General features: G+C 40.4%; 1 pseudogene; it reads right to left on the reverse strand.

Moving 5' to 3' along the window:
* Nucleotides 1-1,787: 1,787 nt before the first annotated feature.
* On the reverse strand, nucleotides 1,788-22,805 carry LOC114885440 (annotated as a pseudogene).
* Nucleotides 22,806-23,508: the final 703 nt, after the last annotated feature.

A 23,508-nucleotide genomic window follows, 5' to 3' on the forward strand; every position in this document is an offset into this window, starting at 1 on the left:
CAAAAAATTTTGAAATCGTTTTTAATTAATGTTGTCTACTAGTTTGTATTTTTAAAATTTGTGTATCTTGTAAAGACTAGACCACATGAAGCTTTAACTTACATTTAGATTTTAGGTAATTATGAAAAACATTTATATAGATATTTCCCCCTTACTACTCAAGAAATGTATTCTTTTTAAAAATTTTATTTATTTATTTTTGGCCGTGTTGGCTCTTCATTGTTGCGCGCAGGCTTTCTCTAGTTGTGGCAAGAGGACGCTGCTCTTCGTTGGGGTGCATGGGCTTCTCATTGGGTGGCTTCTCTTGTTGTGGAGCACGGGCTCTAGGTGCTCGGGCTTCAGCAGTTGTGGCACACGGGCTCAGTAGTTGTGGCTCACAGTCTTAGTTGCTCCGTGGCACGTGGGATCTGCCCGGACCAGGGCTCGAACCCATGTCCCCTGCATTGGCAGGTGGATTCTTAACCACTGTGCCACCAGGGAAGTCCAAGAAAAGTATTCTTTCATGAAAAGAATATTTGAAGACACCCCCAGAAGTGACAACAAAGATATGAGAGAGACAGTGATATGATTACCAGGGTTTTTTTTAGCTTGTACAGGAATTTCCTCATGCGAGATGGGCAGTATGGTATAACCCAGGCAACAGAAGCTATAGAGAAATACAAGATCTCCTCTTCCACCTGTCTCAGGAGGAAAAGCCAAGCATGGCCACACCTTTCAGAGCCAGAAGTAGCCTCATGTTTTTAGTCATCCATCATCCATCCATCCATCCATCCATCCATCCAACCATCCATCCATCCATGAATCTGTCTTACAAATTTATTGAGCAATTACTATGTGCCAACACTAAGCTGGAAATATAGTGGAGAAAGATACAGGTATGGATCCTACTCTCATGAATAAAGTGTGTTCTTAGATCACAAATTTAATCAGTGGCCCTTCTCTATAGACATTTGTTTAGGCAGCCAGCTGGCCCTAGAGAAGACCAAATGATGTGTTTTCTCATTGGACTGACATTTTTTTCTTCAGGTAAAAATCACGTTTTCCTTTTAATTGACACCGTTTCCTCTCTTGGGTGCTACTTTGGTAATGATTAGGTCCCCACCTCTCAAGAACATTGTATCTGAACAGGCTGAGACAGAGCCAGTGTGAACACAGACCCCAAACCTGGGCTTTCGGAATAACAAGATCAGAAAAAATCAGCCTTTCTCTTCACTTACAAAGGAGTCACTCAGAGGGTCCAAAGCTCTGTTTTCCAAACGTAGAAAACCTGGAGCTCAATGCAAACTGGAAACCAAAATATATCAGAAATGAAGCATAGTGCTTCGTCAAATCCTCAAGGTCTGATCTTCCTGCCTCTTCTACAAGGAATGGCCCGACTCCAGTATTTTTAAAGGAAGACGTTTTGTTTCTATTTCACTTTCCAACTGGGTATCAAATCTACTAAAAGGGATACAATGAATCAGAATAAGTCCGCTCACTCACAAGACACTTCCAGATAATGATTATTGGTTGCAGAGTTTATTCAGCACATTATTTCAAAGTGGCAAAATTCAGGACAATCTGAGAAGAGAATTCAAAAGCGGCAGCTACATTTGCTGATAGGTTCATGCGAGACACACATTCATACAACCCATTTTTCAGTGTATACGTCAAGGGGCCAAGACTCCGGATCAGCACAATAAGTTATTTTGTCCATTACAGTGCACAGCACAACAGAGGCAGGGACACTTTCTTAGAGATGTTCACACGCTCTGAAGGAGGCCGGAGCCCAGCGCCCCGGGCCCTCATTAGCTGGACCCCTCCTCTTCTTTGGTTACGGTGGCCTCAGAGGCAGCCATTTCCTCTAATCGATCCGCTGGCTTCTCCTCTTCCTCCTGGGGATAGAGGTCCGGGTACTTCTGCATGTGCTCCTGCATGGCGCGGAGCTGGTCTACACAGTCTGACCCCTTGACATCCTCTGTGCTGCAGTGGAAGCAGGAAAAGCCCACCTTGAACTGTTCCCCACGCGGGCCGCTGGCCATCCCCCCAGGGCACGGGCAGTTCCAGCTGATGTTGTCTCCGTGGGGCAGCATCCATCCGCGCTCCTCGTACGGATCATTGGGGTCGTCGGCCGCCAGCTCCGCGTTCCTTGGAGTTTCATGGTCTTCTTTGGTTACAAATATGCTTCGATCCTTCGCTTCCTGCTGGCTGTAGGCCGTGGTGCAGCCCGGCGCCCCGACCTCACGGCGATTGCGGACGTGGCCTCACGCCGTGACCTCTCCGCTGCGGGGCGGGTGGCTTTGGAGCGACATTTTTATGGGCACTCAGCAGTACTTTTGTTTGCAGAACATTGCAAAAAACACTGATGAGAAGCTCAGACTTCAGGGAGAGAATGAAGGAGGAGGAAGGTTGGCAGAGCTGCCAGGAATTACTGTGGGGAGAAGCTTCTCAGAATGGTATGTCCTGGAATATACACCGAAAGAGTTATCCCTTTTCTATAGTATTTCTGTGACTAAAATAATGGTACAGTAATAATGAAGCTAATATATATCCCCACCAATTCCACATCTTCTGCTCTCTGTCCTTTCTTATCCTTTCTCTAAGTCTTTTTCAGACTGCTACTAGGCATGTTGTCTTTGAGAAATTTTCTTGGCTCCTGTTAGATTTTTTTCTTTCAGTTCCATGAGATTCAGCTTTATTTACAAAATGTTGGTTTTATGAGTTCATATTATTCTTTTACTGGCAGCTCTAAAACCCTTTCTCTTGCCAGTAAAGGGAAAAAGGCAAAGAAGAGTTAGGAAGCAACATCTCTGAAGATAAAAAACAGAAATCACTTTCTAGGACATCAAAAGGCAATGAATTGAGAAACACCTAGCCAATTTCATGAGACAGTGCCGACCTCTTAGCTCTGTTCTAAGGGAAGTCCCTTGCATGGATTCTACATCTCAGATTTATTAATCCACATAGCTTCCCATCCATCAAATCCCTCTCTTTTTCTTAATTTGTCTTAGCTGAACTAAATGAAAATCAATCTTTGTTGAACTCAAGTTTGGGAGAGCATCTAGGGAAGCCGGGGCACAAACTTCTGGGGAAAGGCGAAGTCTGGAGGTTAGCTGAGCTCTTGGTTCAGAACAGCTGTAATTTTTCTATTCTTCCTGTATAGATGATTTCCTCTACCTTTTTCTTTTCTATTAAAAGCTTCATTTAAAAAAATATGATAGCAGATATCAAATAAAATTATACAACTATCCAAGTAATATTGATATATCATACATCGTCTTTGCTACATACTAAGTACTGTGATAATCACTTTTTATTCACTGTGTTCTTTACTTCTCATAATAATCCTACATATTGAGTATAATTATTCACATATTATATATGAGAAACTTAAGGCTCAAAGAGGTTACATATATATATATATATTTTTTTTTAATGAAAGCTTCTTTAGTTATTTATTTTTGGCTGTGTTGGGTCTTCGTTTCTGTGCGAGGGCTTTCTCTAGTTGCGGCGAGCGGGGGCCACTCTTCGTCACGGTGCACGGGTCTCTTACTGTCACGGCCTCTGTTGTTGCGGAGCACAAACTCCAGACGCACAGGTTCAGTAGTTGTGGCTCACGGGCCTAGTTGCTCCACGGCATGTGGGATCTTCCCAGACCAGGGCTCGAACCCGTGTCGCCTGTATTGGCAGGCAGATTCTCAACCACTGCGCCACCAGGGAAGCCCCAGAGGTTACATATTCAATCCAAGGTCACACAGCAATTAAATGGCAAAGACGGGATTCAAACACAGGGCTGTTTGATTTAGAAGAGTATGATTTTAACCACTGATACAATCATACAGTATTCCCTAGTGTTCTGATACTTACTTAAATAATTCTGTGACTGTGTCTACAGGGATCCTTGAGTTCCCAGTTTCAGTGCTAAAGATAAAATTAAACAAAGATATACATACTTAACATAATGATTTATTCAATGTCCTTTAAAATATGAGAATAGAGGGCTTCCCTGGTGGCGCAGTGGTTGAGAGTCCGCCTGCCGATGCAGGGGACAAGGGTTCGTGCCCCGGTCCAGGAAGATGCCACATGCCGTGGAGCGGCTGGGCCCGTGAGCCATGGCCGCTGAGCCTGCACGTCCGGAGCCTGTGCTCTGCAACGAGAGAGGCCACAACAGTGAGACGCCCGCGTACCGCAAAAAAAAAAAAAAGACAATAGAAATTAAGGATTTGCATATTGCCACTTAATCCCAGATAGTTAAATGACTTATAAAATCAGAGAAAGGGATGCATTAGGTATTGGAACCTAAGTCCCTCATTTCTTTATCCAGCACTCTGCACACTAAATTGTCTTGTCCAAACAAGCTCCAACTTAAATATGTTGCTTCCTAAAACCTTTCATCTCACTTCAGGAATCACCAAGTCTCACTTCAGGAATCACCAAGTCTCATCCCAGTCTATGAACAATCATGTTTGCTGACTGTCATCTGGTTTGGTATAAGAATACAGACTCCATGGTGTCTACAAAGCCAACTTCTACAGTTACTTAGACCCCAAGCAAAACTGGAAATCTGGGCTTAATTTACAAGATGCTCCTTCAACTCAAAGCAAAATAGAGAACAGGTTCTGCGTCTCCTATCTTTTCGGGCCTTATAAAACTTGACTCACAGGACTGTTGGATGGATTAAATAGGACAACACATGTAGAGCACCTCCATTAATCACTGGCATGTAATGTCATGGAGTACACACACACACACACACACACACACACACACACACACACACACACAATGTTATTTCCAAAAAGATAGGTTTATCTCCATTGGTTTAGTGTTATTTTGGTTTTCCCCCAATAGTCAAGGAATAGATTGTTAAGAATGACCAAAGCAGAGGAGAGTAGACAAAAAGTGGGAGTGATTGAATCAGCAAGGTCTCGTCCAATGGAAACTAAATTGGAAGCTGAAAGAGCTCAATTTAGTTCTGACACTGCCATGCAATGCCTATGTGACTTTTGAAAAAATCGTTTAATTCTCTTTCTAAACATGTGTTGAAATAGACTGCTATAATTGTGTGCTTCTAGATTATTTCATCCTTGGAATAGATAAACAAGATAGAGAAATAATTATATAATCCAGGGTTTGAAGGAACACTGTGTTCTTAATGCTATTTTGAAAGTGGTTCTTCCAGGGCTGACTGGTGTTTGGGTGTCCACCCCTGAGCTTGAAAACCACTAGCAAGATGCCTTGCAAAAATTTCACTCAAATCACCACCTCCCAGCTGGCCCTCTCTGCTGTCATTTCCCAGTGCTGTCAAATAACTTCATTCATTCAAGTTGGACATTGATACGCTTTGAAATCCTTGGGACAAAAAAAAGCAATCTTTTTAGCCGGGGTTTGGTCAGTGGAGAAAAATCTCATGGCAGAGATCTGAAACTCTACAGTTCCTCTCCTTTGTTTCATCATCTAGTCACTGCAAACCCTGGAAATAGGATGAAATTCAGAAAAAGTTGGAAGAGGACAGAAAGGAAAAATTTCCAGGTTAGTAGTAGGGAGAGTATAGTGCAGAACACGTCTGCTGATCGAGGTAAAAGTGAACAGACTGTGAAATAAGAGATTGTTTCCGCATCTGACTCCTCCCTGTTAGAATTGTGATGGAAAATGCTGCAGTGAAATGTGGGTTGGGATGACCTGTGGAAATGTAATTTAGCCTGCCCACTGCTGTTCACTTGAACAGTCCTGTAACCAGTGCTTGTCTGAATCTTGGTGGCATCATCCCTGACTCTGATTCTTCCAATTTATCATTCTCCCTGTTTCCTGTCTTTCTTGTAATCTTACATTATTTCTTTCCTGCCACTATGAAATTTTAAAAGAGATTTTTATTTTGTTGAGGGGATAAGGGGATTTTTCATTGGAGTGCTTTCTCTGGCTTTTGGTAGGAGATAAATGAGTGCAAGTAAGAATGGGATCAAAAGGAAGGGAAGAGAAACTAAAGGGAACAAGATGTAATTTTTGGTTTTGTTTTGTTTTGAGAGAGCAACAGAAGGGCAGGAGAAATGGATATGGGGTGGGGACCGGGATGAGTAAGGAGGAGAGTCTGGCGTGAACACTTGCTCTCCCACCAGACTGCGAGGTTTTTGAGGTTACCCGCTGGACCTTTTCATTTTTTTTAATTTATTTTTTATACAGCAGGTTCTTATTAGTTATCTATTTTATACATATTAGCGTATATATGTCAATCTCAGTCTCCCAATTCATCCCCCCCACCACCAACTTTCCCTCCTTGGTGTCCATACATTTGTCCTCTACGCCTGTGTCTCTATTTCTGCCTTGCAAACCAGTTCATCTATACCATTTTTCTAGATTTTACATATATGTGTTAATATACGATATTTGTTTTTCTCTTTCTGACTGACTTCACTCTGTATGACAGTCTCTAGGTCCATCCACCTCTCTACAAATGATCCAATTTCATTCCTTTTCATGGCTGAGTAATATTCCATTGTATATATGTACCACATCTTCTTTATCCATTTGTCTGTCGATGGGCATTTAGGTTGCTTCCATGACCTTAGCCACTGGATCTTATTCATCTTTCTAACATACAACAGTTGCCCAGTGCTTGAATTGAGTCAGTAGCCTATCCCTTTTATATCCCCAATTCTCTGGTGACATAGTAGATAGTGGAAAAGAGCATGCGTTTTGTAGTCAGCAGGACTGAATTTGAATTCTGCTCTGTCACTTAGTGATCTCTGCCATTTCTCTGATTCTCATTTTCTTTATCTGAAAAAAATGGGGGTGCTGATGGAAAGTAGTTTATAAAGTTGTAGTGAGGATTAAATAAGATAATGCATGTGAGCATCTAGCAGGCACAGTGTTGGCATATGGTAAATGTTCCATGAAAGTAGTTCTTATTATTCTTGCTAATTAGTGATGTGACCCTGGATAAGTCATTTCCTCACTGTAGCATGTGAAGGATGACAATTGTTACATAAAGTGTTGTAAAGATTTAATGAGATAATCCTTGTAAACTACCCAGTAAGTGTCTGTAATATAGTAGTTGCTCATTAAATGTTAGTTCCCTTCCTTATATTCCCAGCTGTCTGTCCCATTCTTTCCTTTCACTTTTCCTCTGAATGTAACCAGTTCTCTAGCCAAACTGAACAACTTGTTCTAAGATGTCCTTCAGTGTTTGTCATCACATCTTTGCTCATTTAATTGCATAATCTCTTTTTCTGCATTCCTGTCTCTGTCTATTGCAACCTTGGGCATCTTTTAAGGCTTATCTCAAATACCACCTGCTTCACTATGTATTACATAAGTAAGCTTCCCAACTAGGTTATCTCTCCTTCCCTAAACACTCCCTTAGCATTCTGTTTTATTTCTTTAGTAGTGCACACCTTCTTCCTCTTTGAATTACAGGCATTTCTGTTCTCCGTATGTGCCACACACCCTTTCCTCAGCTATTGATGGTACAAGCACAGGTCTCTTCCCCTTCTCACCCCAGGCACATTTATCCACCAGGGTCCAACTGACTATCTAGGAAACTGTCATCTCTGGAAAGACTGGATTCTTTCTTGCTGAAAGAAGGAAAAGACTCTCTTGTTGAATTCACATATTGAGTTAAATGCCTCTGATGTGTCCTCATAGTAACCCTAGGACACCCTTTCATAAATCACACCCGGTTTCACTGCAAAATACTGAAATTGTCTGTTTACATGACAATGAATTTTAAGCTCCTCAAAGGGAAGTCAGGGCTTGTATTCTATTCATCTTTGTAGCCCTAGTCCCATATACATTGTCTTACCTGAAAACCTTGTTCAGTGCTTGAAAACTGTAAGAGCTCAGTGAAGTTACCCTTAACAATCCGCTCCCGCAGTGTATCATAACACACACTAAATATCTCTCTGCTGTTTAGTTGAAGGATAAATTTAATTCCTTGCAAAGATAGGAAATTGCTATAATCTGAAACACAAAATAATTATAAGTATGCTCAAAGAAGGGAAAAATACTATTTCACTCGTATTTTTTCTACCTTTGGCTTATATGGTAATCCAACTATTAAATTAGCTGATTATCCACTTTGTGAAATAGCAATGTTCCTGAAAAGTTTTCAGATGATAACATTGTAAAATCAAATTATAGTGTAAGTACAGGAAAAACTGTCCTTTCTCTTCAAAGAAAATCACTTGAGTAGCAAGAATTCCTCTGGAAGAGTAAAACAAGAAATGTTCCCTTACTGTGTGTGGGATGTAAATTTTCCCCTTGCGGGTTTTTCTTTCCGTGTAGATTTTTACATATGGATCTGCTGGAGTGAACCTGTATATACAAGTTGAGGTCATAGAAAGAAACTGACTCCATGTACAGCACCAAACGTTTGCAGATTACAGATATAAGAATTTCAGTGGGGCTTCCCTGGTGGCTCAGTTGTTGAGAATCCACCTGCCAAAGCAGGGGACATGGGTTTGAGCCTGGTCTGGGAAGATGCCGCATGCTGCAGAGCAACTAAGCCTGTGCGCCACAACTACTGAGCCTGTGCCCTAGAACCCGTGAGCCACAACTAATGAGCCCGTGGGCCACAACTAATGAAGCTCACATGCTTTGAGCCTGTGCTCTGCAACAAGAGAAGCCACCGCAATGAGAAGCCCGCACACCACAATGAAGAGTAGCCCTCACTCGCAACTAGAGAAAGCCCATGTGCAGCAACGAAGACTCAACACAGCCAAAAAAAAAAAAAAAAAAATCAATCAATCAATCAATCAATCAATTTATATAAAAAAAAGAATTTCAATGGACAGAAAACAAGAATATAGGAAGATGGCCAAAAGGCCATCATTAATTAAATAATTAAATTAACTACTTTTTTCATTAAGTTAAAAATGAATAATATTTATTAAACAGTTTCATTTCTTTCTTGTCTTCGCTTTTTTTCTGGTTCACCAAAACAAGCCTCTCATCTATGCCAACTATCTTAAAACAAAGCACAATTTTTGTTAGAAAAGGAAAAATGTGAATGTCTTATCTAGAAGTAATATACAAAAAGTTCATTCACAAAAAAGAGAGACTAAGGCTATCTCCTCTCTCTCTACGTGCAATTTTTTTTACGCTCACTGAACATTTGCTGAATAACTGAAAGGAAGAAAATTTTGTGCCATTTTCACCTTTCCCAGAAGTTGTGCTGTATTTCTTGGAATGAATTTCAGTCTTCAGATGACATATGAACTTTCTCACAAGGTCAGCAGCCAGAGGTGGAGGATTTGTGGGGATACACATTTTGAAGCCAAAGATTCTTGGGAACGAGAAATAACTCAAATACAGATATTGGCTGTTCTCTATACCGTGGAATCCTGAGAAGAGCAGGGCTTAAATACTTAATATGTTGGTGCCAGGAATAAATCAAATGGACAATGGTGCAAAAGTAAAAATGTTCCTGCAACAATTGGAGGTCAGTTGGCAACTTTAACTTGGACTTCTCAGCCTTACATCTCAGCCTTACATTTGGTCTTCATATTGTGCTTTGTACCTAAACTCACCCCTTCGAGGGCCAGGCACAGTTCCTCTGGCTGAGATTTTTCCTGTGTGTGCTCAAGGAGAAGTAAAAAAACGGACTCACTGCTCCTCGTGCCAGCGTGTCTTTCTGTTGCACGAAACGAAAGCAACCACATGGACTGCCATGAAGAGATTTGGCAAACCTGGCTTGTAGGGTTGATTTCCATATGGTGTAAGATTAGAATTAATTATTCAAACGAGGGCAGTTAAAGAACCCTCAGGCATTTTGAATGTTCTGAAAAAAAAAAAGCTCAAGAAAGGAAAAGATACTGGAACATTTCAGTGAATATCTAAATAAATTTATACAGGCCATGGCATATAACTTATTATTTAAACTATCTAATCTAGGACTTAAATGATACTTTAAAGAAAAAATTCCCACTAGTGACATGCACAAAAATTGATTAAAAAAATAGAATATATGCATACAAAAGAAGCAATTCTTAGTATTCTTCTTTTAGGATAAAAAGTATGCAAACAACTGAGCAAGTCTATAATAAAAATCCATAATAAATGTATGTAAATACAAAATATAGTCTACAATATTATTTTGATAAAGAGAATATAGTTTATCTTTATAAAGTTCTTATGGGGACACTTGGAACTGTCAACTGACTTGCCCAAAAAGATATCATGGCTTGGATGCCTTGGGTTTTACCTGACTTCAAACAGTTCTCTGTGTGCATGTTTATATGTGAGTGTAGATATAATTTGTATTGGATTATATATCATTTATATTAGATTATAAGTATCTAAAGAGTGAAGATTATGTATTCTAATATACATAATATCTGTATTCTAATATAACACATGATGCATTGCTTGGCAAATAGTAAGCACTTAATAATTATTTGCTAGATAGAATTTATAAAAACAAGTTAACATATTACTGACAAGGCAGTTTCTAAGAACAATAATGATAATTCATTCATTTGCTAATTTTTCTACAGGACTATTTTTTTTTCACACACACACACACACACACACACACACTGTATTTTATTTTTACAAGAGATAAATAAGCTGACACCAAGCATTGTAAATGGATGACCACAAGAAAAGCAACAATGATTGCAATTACCAAACATGAAACACACTCATACTACCTCATAATATTGACATTCAGTCCAGTAATCCTCCACTGTAACAGCTCCTTTACTTTGCAGAGAAAATTGATTTCTACAAGACTTTTAAACTACTACTTACTTTATTCCAGATACTGTTTTTTTCTTTTGATTTTCTCTTGTTAACTTTTTAAAAAAATTTTTATTGGAGTATAGTTGATTTACAATATTGTGTTAGTTTCAGGTGTACAGCAAAGTGAATCAGTTATACATATATCCACTCTTTTTTTTGTTTGTTTAGATTCTTTTCCCATATAGGCCCTTACAGAGTATTGAGTGGAGTTTCCTGTGCTATACAGCAGGTTCTTATTAGTTACCTATTTTATACATGATAGTAGTGTGTATATGTCAGTCCCAATCTCCCAATTTATCCCTCACCCACTTATCCCCTCATAACCATAAGCTTTTCTACATCCGTGACTCTGCTTCTGTTTTGTAAATAAGTTCATTTGTGCCCTTTGTTTAGATTCCACATATAAGCGATATCATATGATATTTGCCTTTCTGTGCAGATACTGTATTAATTGGAATTCATATCTGTCCTCAAGAAAATTATACTCTATAGAGAGGATGATATATAAACAAATAATTATAAATACTGTGAGAAAGTCTTAGTTATGTAAAAAGTTTTGTGCTGTAGAAAATAGTCTTAATAAGATGGTAATTCTAGTTAATGTAAATGGGCCAAACTCACCAATCAACATACAGACTATTAAAATAGATTTTTAAAAAGAAGTCTAATAATATGTGTTCTCTCAGAGAGAGACACATTAAAAATATAAATATATATATATAATGAAGGAAAAGTACAGTGAGTTGAGAAAGTACATGACAGAGGATCCAGGCTTAGTTTAGAGGGTTAGGAAAAAATTTCTTGAAGAAGAATATTTGATCTGCAATTTGAGGTATAAAAAGAGTTAAATGTATAAAGGGGGTAGTAAGAACAGGAAGAGAAAGAGTCTTACAGGCTCAATACAAGTTGTAAGGTGCAATTAGGCTTTGTTGGTTTTTTTGTTTTTTGGCGGTACGCGGGCCTCTCACTGTTGTGGCCTCTCCCGTTGCGGAGCACAGGCTCCGGACGCGCAGGCTCAGCGGCCATGGCTCACGGGCCCAGCCGCTCCGCATCATGTGGGATCTTCCCGGACCGGGGCACGAACCCGTGTCCTCTGCATCGGCCGGCGGACTCTCAACCACTGCGCCACCAGGGAAGCCCAGGCTTTGTGTTTTTAAAGGCACAAGATCTTAAGTGTTCTCATTACACACACACACACACACACACACACACCACACAAAAGGTAACTATGTGAGGTGATAAGTGAGTTAATTAACTTGACTATTGTAATCACTTCACACATTATATACCTTAAAAAATCATATTGTATAACCTAAATATATACAATTTTTATTTGTCAATCGTACCTCAATAAAACTGAAAAAAAAACAAAAAACGACATAAGACCAGGTTGGGGAATTAGGCAGGACCATGTGAAAATGCCAAAGATCTAACTTCTTTGAACCTTAAAGGTAATTGAAAACCATTGAAAAAGTTTAAGAAGGAGAAGAGTGATATAATTATATTGTGTTTAAAAAAAATGAGTTTGGCTGCAGTGAAGAGAACAGATTGGAAAGAGGTAAGAGTTAACACAGGGAGATCAATTTGGGGGGCCACTGTTGTAGTCCATGTGCTAGAGTGATGGGAGCTTAAACAAAGACGATGTTGAAAAGGAAGAGGGATATGAAAGTCTTTTCGAAGGTGATGTTGAAACAATGAATGCAGAGGTAAAGGTGTGGTGTCAGAGACGGCTCCTTTGCTTCTGCTTTCCACAATCGGTGCTAATTTACAGCAGTTTGTAGTTTGTGGGAGAAATCAAAATGGATATGGTGAGTTGAGGTGCTTTTGTGATATCTAGGTAGAAATATAGAGAAAGTGGTTGGTGTTCAGTGTCTGATTTGAACTGGAAATACAAATCTGAGGGTCATCAGCCCATGCAAATAAACTGGTTACATTTATTTTTCAAAATAAATGAAAATATACCTTTTCCTAAACAGGTTCCCACCTGTCTTCCTCCACAGAAGGAACGGCTTGGTACTCAGGGATGGATGAAGGGGATGAGTCCTTAGGGGTAAGTGACTGTCATTTCCTTTTGCTTACTATTTTTCAACTCCTTTACCAGGAACAATAATAAGCCAAATAATGATAGTAATAATACTAAAACCAAACAATATATTGCACAATCTCAACAAAATTGAGTTATACATAGTGAATTTAAACCAAATAAGCTCACTGGGATGATTTGCTCAGAGTAGGCGATCAATACGCATTTGTTGTTTGACCAAGTCACCCAGAAAGTATTGCTAAATCACTTTTATAATGATGGCTTATAATTGAGTTTGTTGTAAGAACCATGACTCTGGCCATAACTACTTCTACACTCTCCTTTAAGAAGACAAGAGAAAGCCCTTCCCAATCTGGAGGGGATGACTTTGGCTACCATAGTTCAGTGACAACATAACCTCAGACCCAAAGTTTCAGTCTGTCACTTAGCCTTTGGTAGGCCATGGGACTTCACAGCTAATATAATTTGGCTAACACGAAGTGTTTTATAAGACAGGCAACATGGAAAGAACTCGGTAATTTTGCCAAAGTTTTTAACCACTCACCTTCCCAAATACTGCCTCAGTCAAATTAATTTACAAAGATCTTGTATTTTTCGTGTCTTTTTCCATCCCCTCTCTAGGGACCAAGGACTTGGCAAGAACCTTAGCTCTAATAGCCCCATGGGATCAGGCTGAACAGTCATCTGGAAGGACCAGAAAAAGACACCAAGTTCAAATTATTAGCAAGGAAAGGAAGTCAAGGGGTAAAACCAGAGGGACAATATATTATACCTTGGGTCCTAGGGTAGAGTTTAGGGATGTGTAGACAGGAAATGTGGCCAGAAATTAAGAGATCAGTAATAGGTCTCCTAACCTAGTGCAAGGAGACAAGAATATGGAAAAAGGTCCAGAATGTAGTTGTGAATAAGCAAGGGTGTAGGAGTTTCTTTTATTGGGGCTGGGAGGATGGGGGCATTTCAAAGCTCAGGATCATCTCAGACACCTGGGTCCTTTTGCATCACACGCCTCCTTTCTTTTGGATTGCTCCCCTCTCCCTTTGCCTACCTAAATCCTTTCTATTTTCTGTGGACCAGCTCAGGTCCTATATCTTGTGTAACCATTGATACAATATTTAATTGGCCTGAGAACTAGTGGCAAAAGTCTACTTGGGTGAAAATCTATTTCCTAATAAAAATGCCAAGTCATAATAGTATGTTTGTTTTAGGAGGTAGATGTTGCCATCTTTTATGTGCCTTAAAGAATTTTGCCCACTTTTCCCCAGAACTTTCAGTGAGCTTTTCTCTTCTTTTGCTACTGAAAGATTGCTATTTTCAGGAAATAATTACTGAAGATGTTTTAGTACATTAAATTTAATGCATCATTTACTTATTGTGGGTTAGGAAGCATGTTTTACTTACATTGCCTCATACAATTTTTAAGAAAAATAATATCTATTATTTATGAAGTCCAAAATATATTCCAGATATTTCACCTTTTTTATTTCTAATTTTCATAAAACCCTTCCAGATACGCATGTTATCTCCATTTTGGGTTTAGAAAGGCTAATTTGCTCAGAGGTTGAACCAGTAAATGTTGAGGCTGAGATCAGAGCTCAGGTTTGAGTTCTCTCCTCTACTCCAGGCTGTCTTGGAATAGTTGTCGACTTGATTAATCTGAATCCTTGATTACATAGTTTATGTCCCTCATCTCCTAGAGCTTCTGTGGCCATCTCCAGAGCCAGCCTTCACAGGAGCCAGAGAGAGAGAGAGAGACCCACATTTTGTGCCTCCTCATTTCAAATGAGAAAAGCTTCAGTTTCTTTCTTTTTTTTTTTTTTTTTTGGTTTTCTTCTTCTTTCTTTTATGCCTTCACTATTCTTTGTCCTTTTACTTGTTCATAAACACTCATTTATTTTTAAAAGTGAGTTTTTAATCCTACTTCCTATCTCCCTGATGTATTTTTCTATCAGTAAATCCCTGGTCTAATCTGAAAAATTTCCAAAGGCTCTTTAGGTAACTAGCTAAATTCCAAAAAGTTAATTTGTTCAGCTGGGGCTGCTAATTTGTGTGGCCTTCCTATGGGGGGTGGGGGAACATACATACAGTTTCTTAGAGTAGAAAACCAATAGATTCCAGCAAATTTATTCTTGGAAGAAACCAAGCTAATCTGTATGCCCCAGACAGCTCTGAGTCTTCTGACGGTCATGGTCATGTGCTTGTACATTATCAGGTCAGCATAAACATGGTGGTGGAAAGAAACTATTGAAAACAGGTTTAGGGATGTATCCCAGAGATCAAAACTATGTACTGAGTTCTCAGTGTGTGCTATATGCTTTGTAAAGATGTATATATATATATATAAAATATACCATATATAAGAAATATATTTTAAAAATTATATATATATATAATATATAATAAATTATGGCAGTAGTATGTGATCAATGCTGTATTATTCAGGGCCTGTACCGTGTGCTAGGGGAGCCCAGAGAGACCCATTTGACTGGGGCCCTTGATGACTTGATGAGGGGCCGCCCACAGGGAAGGTGCGGTGGGCATTCTAGGTAAAATGAACAGCTAGTACATAGCACAAACCAGGGAAAGAAAGGAAAAACAAAGAAAGTTTGTGAAGTGTGTGACATCTGCTTACTCTGGAATATTTCTCAAGTATGACAATCAGTGCTTGCTCTGTGTCAAGCCCTTAACTCGTGTTATTTCATTTAATCCTCAGCTAGGAAGTTAGTTCTGTTATTATTCCCATTTTACATTGTAGAAACTGAGGCACAGAGAAATCAGTAACCTTGAGAAAGTTCATGCTTTTATTACACCGTTAATAAGTAGTAGGATCAGGCTGTCTGACTCCAGAGGCTGTGTGCTTAACCCCATGTTATACTCCCTCCTACCAGGCCCTTCCAAGTGTTTGTTGAACTAGAATTAATATTAGTGTGGTTCCTTCTCTGGGTCACTTGTGTGCTTCACTAATCAGAAACCCCTATATTTTAATAGCACTTCACAAAATCTCCTGAGGAGAAACAAAAAGGAGCAGACCCCAAAAGGAAATGAAAACCCTTAAAGGTGGAAGAGAGAGAGCTGAAAACAGACTCAATCCTGGATTTAGTTATAGGTCTGAATACCGTGGTGGGACAGGAAGTGATAAAGGTTACATCCTTAGTTAACACTAGAAGGGCAGTGAGTGCCAAAAAACATGGAAGGCAAGATTCAGACAAAACGTGTCTCCTTCACGGGGATTAATGCACCAACTTTTATAAAAGGAGGATAAAGGATCCTACTAGGGTTCAGGTAATTCGTGTTTTTTTTTGTCTTGTGCAGCTTGTATGACTGTCAGCTGCCTTTAGGAACTTCATATATTCTTGGCTTTATTATTCACAGAGGCGATCTACATGGATCTGAGGCAATAAGCCCATGTTGGAGCTTTGGATTCCAAGGGCTTTGAGCGAGCAGATTTGCGAGAAAAGAGTGAAAAGGAAACAAGGAGGAGGATGTTTATTTTTCATAAAGAAGCCCTGCCCTCACTTCCTGAACTCAGACCACTCTAGACTTTTTTCCATTTTGCGCAATGTTTGCAACACGGAATAAATTTATTAAAACCAAACAAACTAGGCATTGAATTTTGGCATTGAGACTCAGACAGAAATAGAATCAGCTGCTTTTGAGTCTAGTCTAATGATTGATTTACAAACCAGTGGTAGATTAAGGCTGTGCTGGAATGAACTGAACCAAAGTTATTTTCATTCTGAGGGGACGATAGGGAGGCAATATGTCTGTCCTGGCGCCCCGGACAGGAACTAGATAGTCTGTCGGTTCTGCCCTCCTTTTCCTTCAATTTTCAAAACTGAAAATGTTAGTTCAAGGAACCCTTACAATCGCTTTTCCCACCACCTTATTTTATTTTATTTTATTTTTGCGGTCTGCGGGCCTCTCACTGTTGTGGCCTCTCCCGTTGCGGAGCACAGGCTCCGGACGCGCAGGCTCAGCGGCCATGGCTCACGGGCCCAGCCGCTCCGCGGCATGTGGGATCTTCCTGGACCGGGGCACGAACCCGTGTCCCCTGCATCGGCAGGCGGACACTCAACCACTGCGCCACCAGGGAAGCCCTCCCGCCACCTTATTTTGCGTGGCGGAAACTGGGACTCAGAGAAGTAAGATGTCTTCCCCTTCTGAGCATGGGATCAAACAATACATCACACAGTTACCAGACAGTACCTACAAAGGGGGATTTTCCGTTTTGGCTCTTCTGGGTTGAAAACCCAATGTGGGAACAATTCAGTTTGCACACAGGTGAGCGCACATTCTGAGTCAACTCTTTATTAATTGATAGACTCTGCGTTTAAGGATTCTCCTGTTTTCTCCCCTCTACTTCTCAGCCATTCGAGCCTGCCTTTTATGGTGCATCTGGACAAGGGTGTGTGCGTGTTTGTGCAGGACTAGTTCACTGGAGTTTCTTAGTCCGGGCCAAAGTCAATGTGTATTTTTATATCTCAGAATGCTTTCCATTCTTCATCTCATTTTATCCCGACTGTATACTTGTAAGGAGATAGAAAGTTACGATGAACTCCATTTTACATGCAGGGAAAATGAGACCAAGAGATGTTCTCAAGATGACAAGCTGAATTTAATGGGCAAGTCCAGATTCAGACCCAAATGTCTCCTCTCTCACCTCAGTTTTCCTAACAGCAGGCCTCTTTCCCACCATTCCCTCCCATTAATATGAATTAGAAAAGTGTCTGATAAAGGAAGACTGGAAGGTACGTATGCTCCTATGCTCATTTTCACAAAAGATGCTTCTGGTTAATTTGTCCAATATGTTGGGCTAATTTTAAAGAGCGTTTGGATTCTTAAGAGTCACTTCTTTTTTGGACTTTGTTATTGTAAAATTTAACTTTCCATGTCTACACTAAAAGAGACAGATCCTTTCACATGCTTCTTTGTGGACAATCCATGCCCAACCCTTCTAGTGGAAAATCATTTTACTGTGACAGATGATAAAAGACTAGATGTCTTAAAAACAAAACCCATGACAGTCTTTTAAGAGCTGAGCAGAGGAGTAACTCTGATGGAAGGCACAGCTGCTTGGAGAGGTGACTTTTTCCTTAACGAGATTCCTATTCCCTTGGAGTTTCTTCCCTTTCATACAACTGTGACCACTTCGATCAGATCTTAAAGGCTCGATCTCTCCATAGGAAGAAAAAAAATGAAACCTTTTATCTTGTTGGATTTTTGAGTATCTGTTTATTTAAGGATAAATTGAAACATGGTCAAGAATTTGTGGAGGTGCCTGAGAAATTAATATTGGCTTCACAAATGAAAGAGCCTTTGCTGTGGTTTGGGTCCTATTCCATTTTTGGTGACTAAGAGCTGTAACTATTATATGCTCTGTTCTAAATGCATCCCTTTTAAGATCTTGCTTGATGGTTATCACATCTTTCCTCATTCATTCTTTACTTATCTAGCAACCAAATCCTTTTAAGTTTATTCTTAAAATTTTATCTCTTCTTGGAACTTGAGAAAGTTGTGTTTAAAACCGGATGTCTTGAAAACTATGTGAAAATTGTGTTTGTGACTTTTCGGAAATGGCTTTTGCTAAGATACTAAAATGTAACCAGAATCACACAATTAGAAAATGGTGACTTTCTCCCTGAGGGAACGCTGATGAACTTGAATATTTTGTAATTTAGCAAATTGGAAAATGAGACGGTGGAAGGAGAAATAGAGGGTCATAAGTTGATGACAATTCTAAAACTGTCACCCTTAGTAAGTTGCCATTTTAACACCTGGTCTAGCTTCCATAATTATATCCAGCCTCAACCTCACTGACTGCCATCCTTTTCCAAATACTAGCTGGCCCCAACACAGCAATAGTTCTCTGACCCTTTAGCCCTTGCCTTACAAATCAACATCCTATCATTGGCGAATAACCATTCTTGCATTTCACAATCATGTAAATACCTTACCACAAACCACCTGCCTGCCCACAAACACCTAACATTTCCACTTACTGACTGACTTAGCCTCTTCCCCTCTCCAGCCCTGGTATATTACTAGCGGTGTGAAGGAAAAAGAGCAGGTGGAGTGAGTGGAATGAGTCAATCCAAGTAATTATTTCCCATTTTTATTCTGTGGCATGTTTGTTTGCCTAAGTGCAGTGGAGTGCCCTCTGGGACCAGTAAGATTCTCATGATCATGGTGATAAAAGTGGAGAGTGGAGGACCAGGCCAGAACTTTCAATATTCTGTTCAGTATGTATCTGCTTCTTCCTGGATACTTCGTTCCCTGACTATGCCCCTTTGTGCTATCCCCTCCTACTAACTCAACCTGCCTCAACATCTCCCCCATGTCATCACCCGGAGCAACATCCTAGGAAGAGGTAAAGATAGAGGGAGGAGTAGAGACAGAGACCATGAATTGTAGGAAAGTCATAAAGGATGGACATCAGGGTTGGTAATTATTAACAAGAAAGTGAACATACCAGAGGGGGAATGAGGAGCAGGAAGTGGAGACAGGAAGGTAAGGCACCATTGACTCTGAACATAAGGGAAAAGATATTTAATAAGTGATATGATAATGTTTATGAAATTGAGTTGGTATAAATAAGCATTATGGTCAGAATTGAGAATTAAATCTAATGCTAGTTTTTGCTCACTCACAAATTACTATTCAAGTCTTCGCTTTCCCTTTTTTGAGTATACGTCATCATCATCTTTAAAATATTTGAATACTTACTGAGTACATTAGAAATTCAGACCATGTTGGAAGGCGTCATTGAGAGGACATTGACCTGTGAGCTGGACCTGGGCAACTGGAGGCTCCTCACCCACTCCCCTGTCCTTAGGATGTACGTTCTGCCCACTGTTCTCATGGCTGGAGCCATTTCAAGGACACGGCCTTGAGAGAGTAACGTGTTGTTGAGGCCATCTGGACAGTATACATGACTGAACCCTGTTAAGATCTCTGTATAAACTTTTAAGATTCTGGTGGGCAGGTACAGAGATCTACTAGTCTCTCGGCCACCTAAACAAGCCTTGGATGAATATCCCTTGCTGATTAAAACCGTCACCTACTGACCTGGAGTGCTCTCTTTCTTCTGTCTCTCCTTGCTCTTAGTGTGCAGGGGCCAATTTTAGATTTCACCTGGGGAGCTCTCAAGTTTGAGAACCAACAGACCAAATTCCCAGTTAACTTCATATTTGTCCTCTACTGGAAAACCAGATGGCTGGGGACGGGAAGGGGTGAAGTCAACATATGGGGTCTAGTCTGTTTCCTGAAACATCTTCGCTGCATGGGAGACACAATAAATGCTTGATGAAAGGATGAATGGGTGAGTGACTGTGAGAACAAGTCACTGGAAGCCTGCTCTAACCCTTCTTCTGAAGATAACATAAGCAAACATTCACCCCCAATCCCAATTCAGTGAAGTAGCTATATATTTTATTTGATAAAACAAATTTATTATTTCCTCATTCTTTTGCATAGCATTGGTACAATGATTATGGTAGCCTGAAAGAAGATACTGTGGTGAGCAGATCACCCCCAACTTCTTTAGATCAGAAGCACTCTTCCCGTATGTCTGAGTCCATTCAGGCTGCAATAACAAAATACCACAGACTGAGTGGCTTATAAACAACAGAAATTTATATCTCATGGTTCTGGAGGCTGGAAGTCTGAGACCAGGGTGCCAGTATGGTTGAGTGAGGGTCCTCTTCTGGATGGCAAACTTCTAATTGTATCCTCACATAGTGGAAGGGGAAGGAAACTCTCTGGGATCTCTTATAAAGGCACTAATCCCATTCACAAGGGTTCCACTCTCCTGACTTAATCATCTCCCAAAGAGCCCATCTCCTAATACCTAATCACATTGGGTGTTGGAATTTAATATTTGAATCCTGGGGTCACACAAACACTCAGACTATAGCAGCCCAGCTGCTGGGTGTGTTGACAGATGACAGTTCTCAGCAGAATTCCCACTCACTAACTTCAAACCCAGAGATTGTCCTCTGCTAAGGAGAGTCACCTTGCTCACAATCACACCCTTTCCTGTGTGTGGCTTGCATCAAATGATCAACATCAGGGTATAAAGGCCCCACCCCCATTCTCCAATTTGGGATAATTCTGCAAGGACATTTCAGCACCAAATAGCCCCATGGGATGATCTGGATATTGTGTGACTAGATCACATCCCAGCTTTTCCTTCTGCCCAATCCTACTTTCTTCATTTCCTCACAGGTCCTAAGAACACCCCCCAATAAACTTTCTGCAAGGAAATTCAGTCTCAGAGTCTTCTTTCTGGGAAACATGACCTGTAACACTACATTTTAAATTAATTAATTCATTTATTTGTTTATTTTTGGCTGTGTTGGGTCTTCATTGCTGCGCGCGGGCTTTCTCTAGTTGCGGAGAGCAGGGGCTACTCTTTGTTGTGGTGCGCGGGCTTCTCACTGAGGTGGCTTCTCTTGCTTTGGAGCACGGGATCGATGTGCATGGGCTTCAGTAGTTGTGGCATGAGGGCTCCGTAGTTGTGGCTCACGGGCTGTAGAGTGCAGGCTCATAAGTTGTGGTGCACAGGCTTAGTTGCTTCCCAGGATGTGGGATCTTCCTGGACCAGGGCTTGAACCATGTCCCCTGCATTGGCAGGAGGATTCTTAACCACTGTGCCACCAGGTAAGTTCAACACTACATATTTGTTAATTTTTAAATTCTTACTTCACTACAGCTGGAATTATGTCAAATCTCATCTATTTTTTCTTCCTCAAGCCCAGGCTAAAACCATGTTACTGTATTAAGACTAGTAGGTCTAATGTAGAAATTGAATCCTGCTATTAAGACTTAGTGCAACTGTTTGGACAACGACACATTAAAGTCTGGATTCCACACAATTTTTCAGAACCTATACATGTAGCTTAACCCCCTCATCCTTCACTCTCCCTTACCTTCTGCTCCTAGAGTCACTCAGGTATTTCACTGTGAAGCTCACAGAAATGGTTGCAGAATGGAAAGAAAAAGAATGACACCCTGGCCTATCTTGGAAATGATTTGAATGAGGGTGAATCTCATGCTTGTTTACAAAGGTATGATTTTAAAATTCATTTGTTTCTTTGATTTCTTGAGTACCGTTTCTTCAAAGGTTCAAAACTCAAAAGAAGTTTTAAACATCCTTCTTTTTCTATTCTTAGGTCTCTGTATGTAAAAGTGCTGTAATTAGGAGCATGCGTCAGATATATCCCACTTCCTGTTCTATTTTCCTTGCTTGGGAAACCAGATCCTTCCAGAAAGGTGAAATAAATAGGACTGGTTCCAAACTCAGTTGTGAAGTAAAGTTTGTCCATGATGAGCCTCTCCCCTTTTGTGGTAGGCTCTGTCCCTTTGTTGTTCCTCTTCTCCAACTCCGGGGCTCCTCAGCCCACTGCCAGCCTCCCATCCATCCCTCTCCACAGCACCCCCTTCTCCTTTATCCAGCTTTCTCTGTCCTAAAGTTCTCTGAATCAGTCTGATGGCTTCCATGCTGCCTGTTGTCACTACAACTGAAACTTCCCTGTTCTATAGCTCATCACCCAAGGCCAAATTTTCTCTCTTAGGAGGCAGCTTTGCCTGACATCCTTGTAGTTGATTAGTAAGTATTTAAATGAATGAATGAATATATGAATAAATGAACTGTTCTCTAATAATGCACCACTTGGTACCCATCTTATCCCTCCACACCCAAGGTATACGTGTATTAATAAGGGCCTGATAAAGGCAGTATGCCTTCCTTTGTAGCATGACCAAACTAGGTGAGTTGGGAGACAAATCTCACGACAGGTGAGTGTGAGAGGATTGTATTAACCGTATGTTTCTGATGCTTTGACATCTGGGGCCTTGCTGACCCTGGAGAGATTGCTCCTCCCAGAGCTAGCCAATTCTAGAGGTAGTAAACAACTCATCTGCTAGAGTTTCTTTCACATGCAAATTAACAAGTCCATATTCTGTACCCATACCACCTCCTTTACTGAACTCTCACAAGGCTCTTACACTCTGGGACAAAATCCATTTGCCCTAATAACACCAGGGTCATGTTCGGGGCAACCAGGGACAGCTTCTATGGCCCAGAGTCTGCTGAAATTATTCAAACCAGCCAATCCTGCTTACCCTGCCTTGACTGTTCCTTCCCACAAAAGCCACAATGAAGGCTCTTGCCCATATTTCCTCCTTGTTTCTTCTGTCTCCTGACCAATGCTGGTGTTTCCCCATGTGGCCCTTTGTGACATGGCATGTGCCCTCCTCTTGGGAACTGTGAGTAACAAACTATCTTTTCAATGGCAATCATCTCCTGATCTGTTGGCTTCACCATACATGGATAATAATAAAGCCTACATAAAAAAAATTATTTCAAAGAAGGAGGGAGTGTAGCTCAGTGGTAGAGCACATGCTTAGCATACATGAGGCCATGGGTTCAACTCCCAGTCCCTCCATGTTTGATTGATTAACAAAAACACAAAACTTTAAAAGTTATTTCAACTACTTCTCCTGAAGGAAGCCTTTCCTTTGCCATAAGTTCTGACAGCTGGAGAAATGACCATTACCCAGAGAAGACAGGGTAGCATTAAACCAAAAAATAAAAGTAATGAAAAACTTAATATGTATTATCACTCTGGGATCTCAAAAACTCCTATGAATTATTATTGTATTATCTTCAGTGAACTGAAGTTCTAAGATAGAAAGTGTTTTTTCCATGGTCACAAAGCCACAGGCACAGAAGAGGTGAGACTCAAATACAA

Source organism: Monodon monoceros, unplaced genomic scaffold (genome assembly GCF_005190385.1).
Source record: "Monodon monoceros isolate NGI ecotype Baffin Bay Population unplaced genomic scaffold, NGI_Narwhal_1 Super_Scaffold_6, whole genome shotgun sequence".
Taxonomy (NCBI): Eukaryota; Metazoa; Chordata; class Mammalia; order Artiodactyla; family Monodontidae; genus Monodon; species Monodon monoceros.